We start from the raw sequence: 12,863 nt of genomic DNA, 5'->3' as shown, positions 1-12,863 counted from the left end.
TAATATATATATTTATAAAAATAATAATATAATAATGTATATAAAAAATATAATATAATAATAAATATAAAAATATTAAATTTAATTTATTATCTTAAATTTTAATAATTATTGTTTGTGTTATAATATTATATATATACATATATAATTTTATATATTAATATTGTATATATTTTATATTATTCTTTCATCACTTTTATTAATTAAATATATTATTAAAGTATTAATATTTAATTAATAATTCTATATTAATTATTATTGAAACAATATATCATTAAACAACGACTACAAATCGTTAATAAAAAGTGAATAATATCATCATTATTTTTCTTGTACGTTAGTTTGATATATTTTTTATTTGTTAGCATTCAAATATGACTCGTTAAGATACGGTTTATCTTTTAGAATATAATAGAAAAGAATATAATGGAGGTTATGTTTGTGTCTGTAAAAAAGTTCCCATTGACTTTTAAAGCTGAAGCTTCAAACCTTTTACTCTTTATTTTCATTCGTTTTTTTTTCTTCCTTTCTTTCTTTAACCCTATCATCCCTTTTTCGTTTATTCCCATCTTCGTATTTCTACCGTTCGTTGAACCATCTTTGAAGAATAAGAAGAAGAAGAAGAAGAAGAAGATGAAGATGAAGATAAAGATGAAGAATATGAGAAAGAAGAAGAAGTGGAAGAAGAAAGCTAGAGAGTAGTTCATAAAAGGGCTGAGGATATACTTCTCTGGTCTTTCAGGACCTTTATTTCCCATAGCGTCATGAAGAAAAAGGAAAATAGGTGACGAAAGGAATTCAACGAATATGAATTCTCTCGGTGCACGTTCCGATTCAATAACCGACCTTTCCAACGATCGTTGACTCTTCTTTCAATGGAATGAGGTATAACTTAAAGAAAAAGAATAAAAAGAAAAAGACAAAAATAGAAAATGTCTGGTAATAAATAGTTAGAAAATACTAGGAATAAAATGGACTAGTTTATATGTCATTGATATGAATAATTTTAATAAGAAATATTTTTTATATTTATTTACCTCTTCTTTCTTTTTTATTTAAATGAAATTGCGGATAAAAGAAAAAATAGATGAAATAAAAAATATATAAAACATCTGGTAATAAATACTAAGTAAATACTAAGAATAAAATGGACTAGTTAATTTGTCATTTATATGAATAATAATAATAGATTGTATTGTTTTAAATTTAATTGTTCTTCTATCTTTTCCATTGAAATGAAATTGGGTAAATGAAAAAAATAGATGAAATAAAAAATATATAAAACATCTGGTAATAAATACTAAGTAAATACTAAGAATAAAATGGACTAGTTAATTTGTCATTTATATGAATAATATTAATAGAAAGTATTGTTTTAAATTTATTTTCAATTTCTTCTATTATTAATCATTAAAATAACGTACAAGTAAAAAAGAAAAATAAATGACATAAATAATAGAAAATATAATTAACTAAACAAAACTAATTTCATTATACTAAGAGACAAAATAAAATACCCCTAAATCAAATTAAAAATTTTTTCACATTAATATTAATAATAAACATTATCCTGTCTCACATATTTAAACATTTAAAACATAGATACGAAAAAAAAACATAAGTCAACAGAAAAAAAAAACCAGATAATAAAAGAAATCAAAAATGCGTAAACCCAAAAAAGAAAAACCAGAATACACGAAAAAGCAACGAGAATAAAAAAAAAAAAAAAAAAAAAAAGAAAGAATAATAAGAAGAAGAACAAAAAAATCAATGCTGATGAAAAGGAAAAAGACTGAAAATACCACCACTACACTACCACTACCACCACCACTACTACATGTAACATCGACTTGCATTGTGTTGCATTGAGAGTGCACTCTTTGCTAAATCAGTCGTCTGTCTTCTTCTTTTACCCCTACCTTTAGTTTTTTCCATTTTCTTTTCTATTTTTTCCTTCTCTTTTACACTCTCACCTTCTTTCCTCCCACCACAGGTAACCACCAATACTAACGCGTCATTTTCTCGAAGAAATCCTTCGGTTTCTACGTAACCTTGGTTCACAAGATAAAAAGAAAAGAAAAAGAAGAAGAAGAAGAAGAAGAAGAAAAAAAAAAAGAAAGAAAGAGATAACGAGATATCCGAAGAGTCTTCTTTTCTTCTTCCCCCACTCCCCTCCCTCTCTTTCCTCTTACTATTCCCACCCACTCGTACCATAGAACCTCTTTTTACCTAGCCTCTTCAACTTTTCCTTTCCTTTTCCTTCTCAAAACCAACACCACCCCCCTCCTCTTCTCTGTTTTCCACTTTTCACGCCTGAATACTTTCCTTACCCTCTTCCCACCCCTACCCCCTTTTTTGATTCCTTTTCTTTTCTGTTCTTTTATGTTTTTTTTTTCTTATTCTAATATTCCTTTTCCTTCATCTTATTCTACTTCTACTTCTACTTCTACTTGTTCGTGTGTATAGTTATCCCTTTTTCTCTTATTGTTTGAAACGTAAGCGTCAGTTTTCGCACGCCTGAGTAAACACTGGCTAGGGAAGTTTGCCTTTCCAAAATACCACCAAAAACTTCTTCATACGTTGTACCTTGAGATCCGTGAAAATTCGAGCATAGAGAGAGAAAAAGAGAGAGAGAGAGAGAGAAAAAGAGAGATGTACTCTATTTAATAGTATTTGTATATCATTCACTGTAATATGCATATACAGTTATTTATACAGAACAATACATGTTTATTCATGTATCTGTTATAAAAATGGGTATCATAGGTTTTTTCTATTTTTTGGAGTATATTATTAAAATTGTATGACTTATATCTTTTAATTTTTAATGTATAATATGTAATTTAAGTATATTATATTATGTTATAATTTTTGTTTTTGTTTTTAATATAAAATATGTGATTTTAATATGTTATGTTAATTTTAAAACTTATCTTCTTTGTTTTTAATGTTTATTATGTGATTTTAGTATATTATATCAATGCTATAATTTATCTTTTGATTTTTAATACAAAATATATGCTTTAGGTATATTATATTAATATTACAACTTAGTATTTTTGTATTAATTACAAAATATGTGATTTAAGTATATTATGTTAATATGATTACTTATCTTTTCTTTTTTTAATATGACTTATTTGATTCAAGTATATTATATTAATGTTTTAACTTATCTTTTTTGTTTTTAATACAAAATATGTGATTTAAGTTTAGTATATCAATGTTACTACTTATCTTTTACAGTTTAATGTATAATACATGATTTAAGTATATTATATCAATATTACAATTTATGTTTTCACTTTCAATGTAAAGTATGTAAAACATATTATCAACAATATTTGCATTATTTTGTTTGTTTTATTTAATATAGATAAAGAATATTTATGAAACAATCAAACTTAGAATTTTAAATTCTAATTAGTATTTATTAAAAATCTTATAAAAGAATCAAATATTTTTTTATCACAATTAAACTCTTATCTTCATTTTAAGGTTAACCTACTTTTCAAATAACGTATAATATAAAAGAAAATAATTATATGATAAAAAAACTTATATTACAATAATAATAATAAAAATAAAACATTATATTTATAATATTATAATTATAACATTAAATAAAATCAAATAATCAATATAAATTCAATAACATTTCAAAATTGTCCCATAATTTGCTTGCTACTATAATAAATAACCTATTGTACTATTTCCCAATAAATGACTTAGAATTTTTAACAATTAAAATTAAAGACAATAAAAAATAAGAAAATAAGAATAAATCATTAAAAAATAAATAAATGATAAAATAAATCAATTTACACTTAAATCCAATTTCAATTAAAAAATCATTCTTCTTCTAAGATTGAATTTCATACAAAAGTATCTTCACATGTATATCTAATAAATAAATAAAAAAAATAAAAAATCATAGAAATATACTTTGATATACAATCGTTTCTTTGATTACAACAAGAAGAAAAAAACAGAAAAAGAAATCAACTACACTGAATAGAAAACGATACAACCTTCAGTTCAAGTTACTTTACCCCATCAGTTAGAAGAATCTTCATTAATCGTTCAACCTAGATGAAATATATATAAACACACACAAATACAGACATATACAAGTATATATATATACATAAAAGAGTACATAAACGTATAACGGGTAGATGCAGCTTTTTTTTCTTTTGTTTTTGTTTTAATGCTTTTATTTTCCAATATATATATAACTCGTATAAGTTGGAATTTGCTGTCTCGTTTATCTCCTGGGGAAAGTGAAAAATAACTGAACTTAGTAGAATCGTTTCGGACAAAGTTCTACTCTAGCTTTATTATCCTCCTAGTAAGAGAGAGAAAGAAAGAGAATGAGAGAGAAAGAGAGAGAGAGAGAGAGAGAGAGGGTGGTTAACTTTAATGAAGAACACTCAAACTACTACGTGAACGATCCTAATGAGGTTTACAAACGAGAATTTATAATACATTATATAACAAGGTAAACTAGTCAAACGTACAAATAGACAAACAGACAAGTCAGACAGACAGACAGACAGATAAGGGAAGAAAAATAAAACAGGAAAAAATTCAAAACAGGCGAGAAAAGAAAATCAATTCTTAAAAGTAACTAGTACAAATCGTTTTTACTTTCTTCTATCTTATGCTTGACTAACCTAATAGCGAAAAGGTTAAAAAAAAAGAAGAAGAAGAAGAAAAAATTGCACTAATAAAAGAAGAAGAAGAAGAAGAAGACTAAGAAGAATTAGAAAGAAAATGGAAGGGTTTTTTTCTTTCTTAAGATAAAAGGAAAAGAAAAAAAAGTCAGACGTTTTAGAAGCACACGAGGAGTTCATTTATCAAATGGCAACGGCCGTGGATGACAGGCCGATTTAATTGCTTTTTTTTCTCTTCTTCTTTTTTTCTTAAACAAAAAAAAAATTTTAAAAAGTTTAAACTTTAAATAATGAGAGAGAGAGAGAAGTACTTTTGTAAAAAGATCTTTTTCGAAATGAACGAATGGATAAAGGGAATTATACAAAACTCGTTTGAAATTTTTGTATATTAAATGACTTAATAGAAAATTGAGAATAATAAGGAAAATAAGAAAGATTTGTTTGTGTGTGTGTGTGTGTGAGAGAGAGAGAGAGATAGATAGAAATAGATAAAGTAGAGACGTAATAGAATTTCTTCGGCATTTCCTTTCACATTCTTACCTTTTACTTTTCACCCTTTTAACGTTTTTTTTCTTCTTCTTTTTTTCTTTTAGATCAGATCAATGGACAAAAAAATGTCTTTAATTACTTGAAATTCTCCTTCCCTATCATTGGCTCACGTTTTAAGAATTTTTTAATTATCGAATTCCTTACAGTACGACCATCCCCCTACCCTGATCTTTCTATTGTCTGTTTGTCGTAAAGGATTCTTTTTTTTTAGTAATTATTTTTTATATGAAGACCAAATATCTAATATAACAAATAAAATCAATAATTAGGAATATCATTTTTTATTAGAAATAAATTCGAAATTAATTGAATGTAATTTACATATTGATTTATAGTACTTAAAATATTTATTAATCAGAAATTAACTAACCTTACTTTTAAAATTAAAATTATTCGAAAGAAAACCATTCCTTTTTGGAATTATATTCGAAATTAATTGAATTTAATTTGAAGTTGACTTATAATATTATACTTAACCAAATTATTAATTAAATTTATAGGTTATATAATACTAAACGTAATTAATACCTAAAAATTAACTAACCTTACTTTAAAATTAAATTACATGAAAAAATATCATTTCTTATTGGATATTAATTAAATAATAATTATTATAATTTATATTTTGATTTATAATATTATAATTGACCCTATTATTAATAAGATTTATAGGTTATACAATACTTCAAATATTTATTAACTAAAAATTAACTAACCTCACTTTAAAAATTAAATAACTCGAAAGAAAACCATTCTTTTTTGGAATTAACATTTAAATTAATTAAATATAATTTCTATTTGACTTATATTATACTTAACTCAATTATTTATTAAATTTATGGGTTACACAATACTTAAAATATTTATTAACTAAAAATTAACTAATCTTACTTTTAAAATTAAAATTATTCGAAAGAAAATCATTCGTTTTCTAATGAAATTCGAAATTTAATTGAATATAAGTTTTACCTTTCACTTATAATATTATACTTAATTAAATTATTTACCTAAATTTATAGGTTATGTAATACTTAACATAATTATTAACAGAATTTATATAGGTTACATAATACTAAACGTCATTATTACCTAAAACTTAAGTAACCTTACTTTAAAAATTACAAAAACTCGAAAGAATATCATTCATTTTTGGAAATAAATTTGAAATTAATTGAAAATAATCTACATTTGACTTATAATATTATACTTAACTTAGTGTGGTTAATTAGTAATGAAGTTTCATGGAAATCACGAACTATCTACAGATCGACATTGAATCTGAAATTAGATCACGTAATTTTCTTCTTCCCAATCACGTTCGATGAGTATATATATATGTATATGTATACTGGTTCTCGTCTAATTAACATAAGTTCGTGTTATCAATCAATTTATCTAATTTCAACGTTTACTCTATCTCTCTCTCTCTTCTCTATCTCTGTTTTTATTGGGACACAAAATATATTTTCTACTTTTTGTTTAATACAATTTTTATCACTCAACATCAATTTCAATTATATTCGAATTATTATTTAATATTAATTCAATATCATCAATTATTTACTTAACCAACAAAATGTTTGTTCCCACAAACAGCTAAATTACAAATAATAAAATAAACAGTGTTTATATATATATATATATATATATATATATATATATATATAAGAATTTTTAATAACAAAATTAAAACATAATTTGGAATGTAAATGATTAAAAATAATTGATTTACTTGAATTTGGTTTACTTAAAACCACCTAAACCCAAAGATAATTTATTGTATAAACGTCAAGAAAGAACGTAGGTTTCACTAATTATTTTTTTGTCACCCTATACATTGAAACAAACGTTTCATTTTAATTTTCTTAGTAGAATAAATAAATCAATTTAATTGTAAGAATTTACAATTGTATCGTATAAATTTCAAGGTTAGGATTTTTCCATTTTATCTAACATGATGGTAGGGCTCAGAGGGAGGGGGAAAAGAAGCGTGAAACAACCAATCCACGTATCTATCGTAAGACGTCGTTTCCTTCAAAAATGGAGCTTTTATAAATTGAGTCCTCTTCTTTATCGAAGGAAAGAGCTTTCGAAATTTTCGATTCTTTCGATTTACGATGTATCAAATTTCTTCCTTTTCTTGGATTATCCTTTTCCCCCTCTCTTCTACTTCACCTCATCGTATAAATATATCCCTCCCCCTCCGGCAGGTCTTCTTTTTCTCCTTGTCCAAATCCAAATTGAAGATTTTCTTTCTTTCATTTCATTTCATTTCATTTTATTTTATTTTATTTCGTTTCGTTTCGTGTTTTATGATACCCTTGTCTCATCTCGTAAAGTTTTGTCAATATATTTGTGGGAATTTAATCTTTTTTTTTACGATAGGATTAACCCTTTGATTGCTACGGACGCATATATGCGTTTGTTAAAAGTTGTGTATACGTGTGTTGTAAATATTATGGTAAAATAAGGTTATGTTGATTATTGTTCTGAATTTTGACATATTATAAATGAAAATGATATTAGAAACAAAATGTTTATTTATTAAATATAATTTATTGATTAATCTAGTTAATAATATCTAATTAATAATAATATATATTAATATTTTATTAATAATAAATTATTTATCATTTAAAAAACTTTTTAGGTTAAACCATTCAGTAACCAAAAGGTTAATCAGAGTATCACGTTTATTATAAATTTGGTTAATAAAATAAATTAATATATAATAATAAATTTAATAAATAAATTATAACTAAAAAAAATAATAATAATAATAATAAATTTTTGTAAACTAATACAAAATTTTATTAATAATAAATTATTTAGCATATAAAAAATATTTTAGGTTAAAACCATTCAGTATTCAAAACTTTAATGAGTATCAAATTTATAATAAATTTAAATATAATTTAAAATAAACTCATAAATAATAATTATACTAATAAATAAATAAATATAAAATAATAATATTAATAATAAATATTTGTAAATTAATACAAAATATATTATAAACCATAAAAATTGATTACTGTATAAGCTTGTAATTATATTTTATGAGGTTAGGTTTCACTATCTTTCATATCTTTTGATAAATTCAAACTATTCGATCATTATCAGACAGGAAAATGATACGTCTAAAGATAAAGTTAGTTTATTAGAAGGATAATCATTATGATAAAACTTTGTCAATTTACTAGAGAACTTTTTCTCATAAATGTTTTTCCTTCTTATCTTCTATACATATATATATTATTATTATTCTTTTGTTTTTTGAAGTTTCATGGGTTGTTTTAACGGTGAGAAGATGTTCATAGTTTGCTATAAAAGACATTAACATTATTTTACTAAAAGTATAAACTCGATTTTTATCGAATTTGTTTATAAACCTATTACATAATGACACTGTATAAATTATGATGTGTAAAATTATGATTATCTCGTATATATGTTTGTATGAGTATACGAATACTTGTGTGTGTGTATGTGTATCGTATAGTATTGGATCGATCAAAATAATCAGCTTTTGAAATAATCCCAGCCCAACTACCATTTTCGTACAACCAATGTACGAAAATTGTTATAATCTTCCTATCAAAATCATATCAATTGGATTTAACGATGATTGGTCACACCTTGTTATTCGACTATTACCCCATGAGATTATTAAATATTCATTTTAATTTCTCAAGTTGATCTTTAATACACAAAAATGATTATTATTAAATATTAATTTTTATTTATATTGAAATAATTTAACTTAAATACAAAAATGATTAACATACTAACAACTAATATTAATTAATTATTTTTTGTTTTTACAGCTAGTGTGTACAAAATTATTATTCACTTTACTTTAGGATTATTAAATAATAATTTAAATAGAAAAAGTTAACCCTAAATACAAAAAATGATTAACAAACTTACAACTAATATTAATTAATTAATTATTATTTAATGTTTATTAAATTGATTACAATTAATTAAATAATCATTATAATTTATAGTTGTTACTTTTAATTTAAAACAAACATTTTTTTAAAAAATGATTGAAGCTAATTTAAGGATTTGGTGCAATACATAACCTAAAATATTTCTCATATTGTTTATTTGTATTTTAAGAAATATATTCGAAATGCAAGATAATAGCTTGTGAAATAATGTAAAAAGCAAATGAAAGAAAGAGAAAAAAAATAAATGAAAAAAAATAAAATGAGAAAGAGAAAGAGAAGGAAGAAATAAAGAAGAAAAGAGAGAAGGTAAAAAGGGTGGGTCTCGGTGGTTAAGTGGAATTGAAGTTCAGACTGCTGATGAAAACGACTTGCGGGATTCTAGGAGAATCCTCCGCCACTCCTTGGCAATAGTTTCCTTCTTTTTTAATCTCCGATGGTCTAAGCTTTTAAAGGAGATAGGCTACTAAGGAAAACTAACCTAAATGTGTATCTCCAATGTTTTTTTTCTGTTATCTTTTTCCTTTTCATTTTTTCTTGATTTTTGTTGTCTAAACTCTTTATCATTTTCAAACTCTATTCTTAACTTCAAAAGAAAAGAACAAACTTGGTTTTGGTTTATTCATTTTCAGTATTTTATCAAATAAATCATTAATTGTAATTATTTTCTTTAATTAGCATAGAATTATTTATTTGTTTTAAAATATATATATATATATAATAATATTATTAATATATGTTTAATATTATTTTATTTCTAATATTTTATTATAATTTAATTATTTTAGGTATTTTTATCCAGAATTTTTATTTTCGAACTAATCATTTTTAAATTAATTATTATAATTGTAGGAACAATCCAAGAAAAACGAAATTAATCTAAACCTAAGCATTGATAGAAATATGCAACATTTTGGAACTGTATAAGTCAATATTCAATACATTTTGTAAAGAACACAAAAATACATTTAAAAGGAACATACAAGTTATATAATAAAGAAATATATAAGTATTGTGTTAGGTATAATATAATATATTCTATATTATATACCAATATGTAATATTATATTATAACCAAGAAAATACTTAAATTTTTGATACAGAAATAAAATAAGAACAATAAAGTAAATGTGTAGGAAGAACAAAAAAACATTTTTAAAAATTATATAAGTTATATAATACAGAAATATATAAGTATTGTGTTAGGTATAATATAATACATAAAATATATTATATATGATATATATTATATCCAAGGTAGAATTCTTACAGTTTTAATAAAGAACAATATGAACAGAATAAACAATTTTAATAAAAAAATACGAATATATATTAATAAATTATAAAACACAAATATATAATACAAACCCCATACTTATATTAGACCCAAACTATTACATTGTATAAATAGAAACATATTTACATCAGAATCAAACTATTAAATTAAAAATACCTATCATTCATTCCAAAATACCCCAATACCAACTCCCAAAAATTAAATAATTAACAATCCAAAAAAAAAAGACAAAAAGTAATAAATTAGATCTTCCCCATTTAATTTTGAATAAATCAAAATAATTCGTCAAACGTTTCAGATAATTTAACCACCATTTATTTACCGATATAACAGATCCTTCTTTTTCTTTCCTCATCGAAGACGCATTGTTTCATTTAAAAACAAAACCAAAAGAAACGAAAAATAGAAAGAAAAAAAGAGGGGGGGGGTAGTAACAAATCCAGTGATAGAAGACGTGAACGACGATAATGCCACTGTTTCGATTCCCCAGTGAAATATATCGATTGACCAAGCTTTCGAGGACTATAATAGGAGACCCGTTTCGTTGCTTCGAGAGAACTAGAGATGGGATTGAAAAAAAAAAAAAAAAGAGAAAAAAAAAGAAACAAATAAAAGAGAGAAAGAGTAAAGCAAGCAAGACAGCAAGAGCAATTTTTCATTTCATTTCTCTCGATGCTACGAAGTGGTTGATTATTTCATGAGTATCATTCTTCTTCTTCCCATCTTTCTATTTACATTTCTATATATACATATATACCTATATATACAGTACATATTAGAGTCAATATACAGAATATACATTAACCAAAAATTGGTTGAGTGTGTATAACTTTGAACATATTTTTTTTTGTTTCATACATTATGCTATCAATTTTTTAACATGTAATATATATGAGAAAATACCCTAAAGGGTTTTGATTGATTTATAAGATTTACATCTAAGTTAGGTGTATTTATTGGATAAAAAGGAGGGGGTGGAGTAATGAAGAAATTTTTAACAGAAAATATGAGCAAAAAGTATGAACTACTTTATAAAGTATTATAGTTTTATTACAGTAAAAAGTTTAAATTTATGTATATAATAAATATTATATACAATAATATATAATAAAATATATAATAAATAATTAAATATATTATATACAATATAATATATATATACATTTGAAATTATATATTAATTATATATTTAAATTATATACCTTTTAATATATTTTATTGCAAACCTTAATATACAATTAAATAATATATTATAAAATATATATATATTTTTATATTTTAAATATTATATTAATTATATATTTAAATTATATACCTTAATATATAATTAATAAATAAAATATAATCTCTAATAACCTTAATATATAAAAATGTTTCTTTAGGTTAGATTTTATTAGGACCTTTCTAAACAAATTTATTTTTTATTTTTAATGATTTTGTTAGATGGACAAATTTAGCTCAAAATAAAATTAAAAAAATTTATTTAACAATTTTATATATCACAATATTATTATTCATGAATTGGATTGATAGAATTGAAATAACTTGAACATGTTTTTAGTTAGAAAACGTATAATCTCGTATAATTAATCGGATAAGACAAAACAGGTGTTAAGTAAATGAATATTTAGACAGTTTATAGTCATCGTTGGTAAATATTTGAAGTAGTCTATACTTCCGTGTAATAATACCTTACTCCCTAAAGACTAAAGATAGTAAACTTTTAGTTTGAATTTTCTTAACGTTTTAGAGCTTACTTAGAATTCAAACTTCGAATGAAGAAATTTAATCTACTGATCGAAACTTTATAATCCAAAAGTGTAGATACAATATTATATAGATTACTTTAGAAACTCGATAATATAATATAATATAATAATCTAATTAATTATATAACGAATTGAAGAAAAGGTAAAAGAATATTTGGGGTGGGGTGAAAAATTAATATGAAAGAAATGTAGAAAGTTAAAAATTGAAACAAAACAAAAAAAAAGAAGAAGATTCAATCGTTTTTTTTTCTCTCGATCGAAACAAGAGCCTTTTATTGTTTAAATAATAATAATAATAATAATAATAATATCAAATATTGATTAGTAAAATATTATCTCGACTCTAATCGCTGGTCTCTTTTTTTTCACACAAACGTCGAAATATTTGTAAAAAAAATAAAAAATAAAAAAAAATAAAAGAAAAATTTTCTTCTCGTCAAATAAATGAAAATATGAGAATGTGAGACAAAGAGAGAATGAGAGAATGAAAGTGAGAGAGAGAGAGAGAGAGAGAGAGAGAGAGAGAGAGAGAAAGGTACAACAAAATAAAACATTCTAATCTATTGTATCAAAAGAAAAAAAAAAGAAAAAATAAGAAGACTCTCCCTAAAAAGAAAAA

At 23.2% G+C, this 12,863-nt stretch overlaps 1 protein-coding gene across 7 annotated transcripts in view; it reads left to right on the top strand.

Annotated features, from left to right (window-relative positions):
* Positions 1-12,863, top strand: part of nAChRalpha4 (nicotinic acetylcholine receptor alpha4) — a 185,045-nt gene that overhangs the window by 102,711 nt on the left and 69,471 nt on the right. The gene's annotated exons all lie outside the window — the stretch shown is intronic.

Source organism: Polistes dominula, unplaced genomic scaffold, assembly GCF_049000335.1.
Source record: "Polistes dominula isolate Pdom_NZ unplaced genomic scaffold, Pdom_raw_medaka contig_80, whole genome shotgun sequence".
Lineage (NCBI taxonomy): Eukaryota > Metazoa > Arthropoda > Insecta > Hymenoptera > Vespidae > Polistes > Polistes dominula.
The sequence above is the reverse complement of the archived record's forward strand: the minus strand, read 5'-3'. Positions and strand labels throughout refer to the sequence as shown.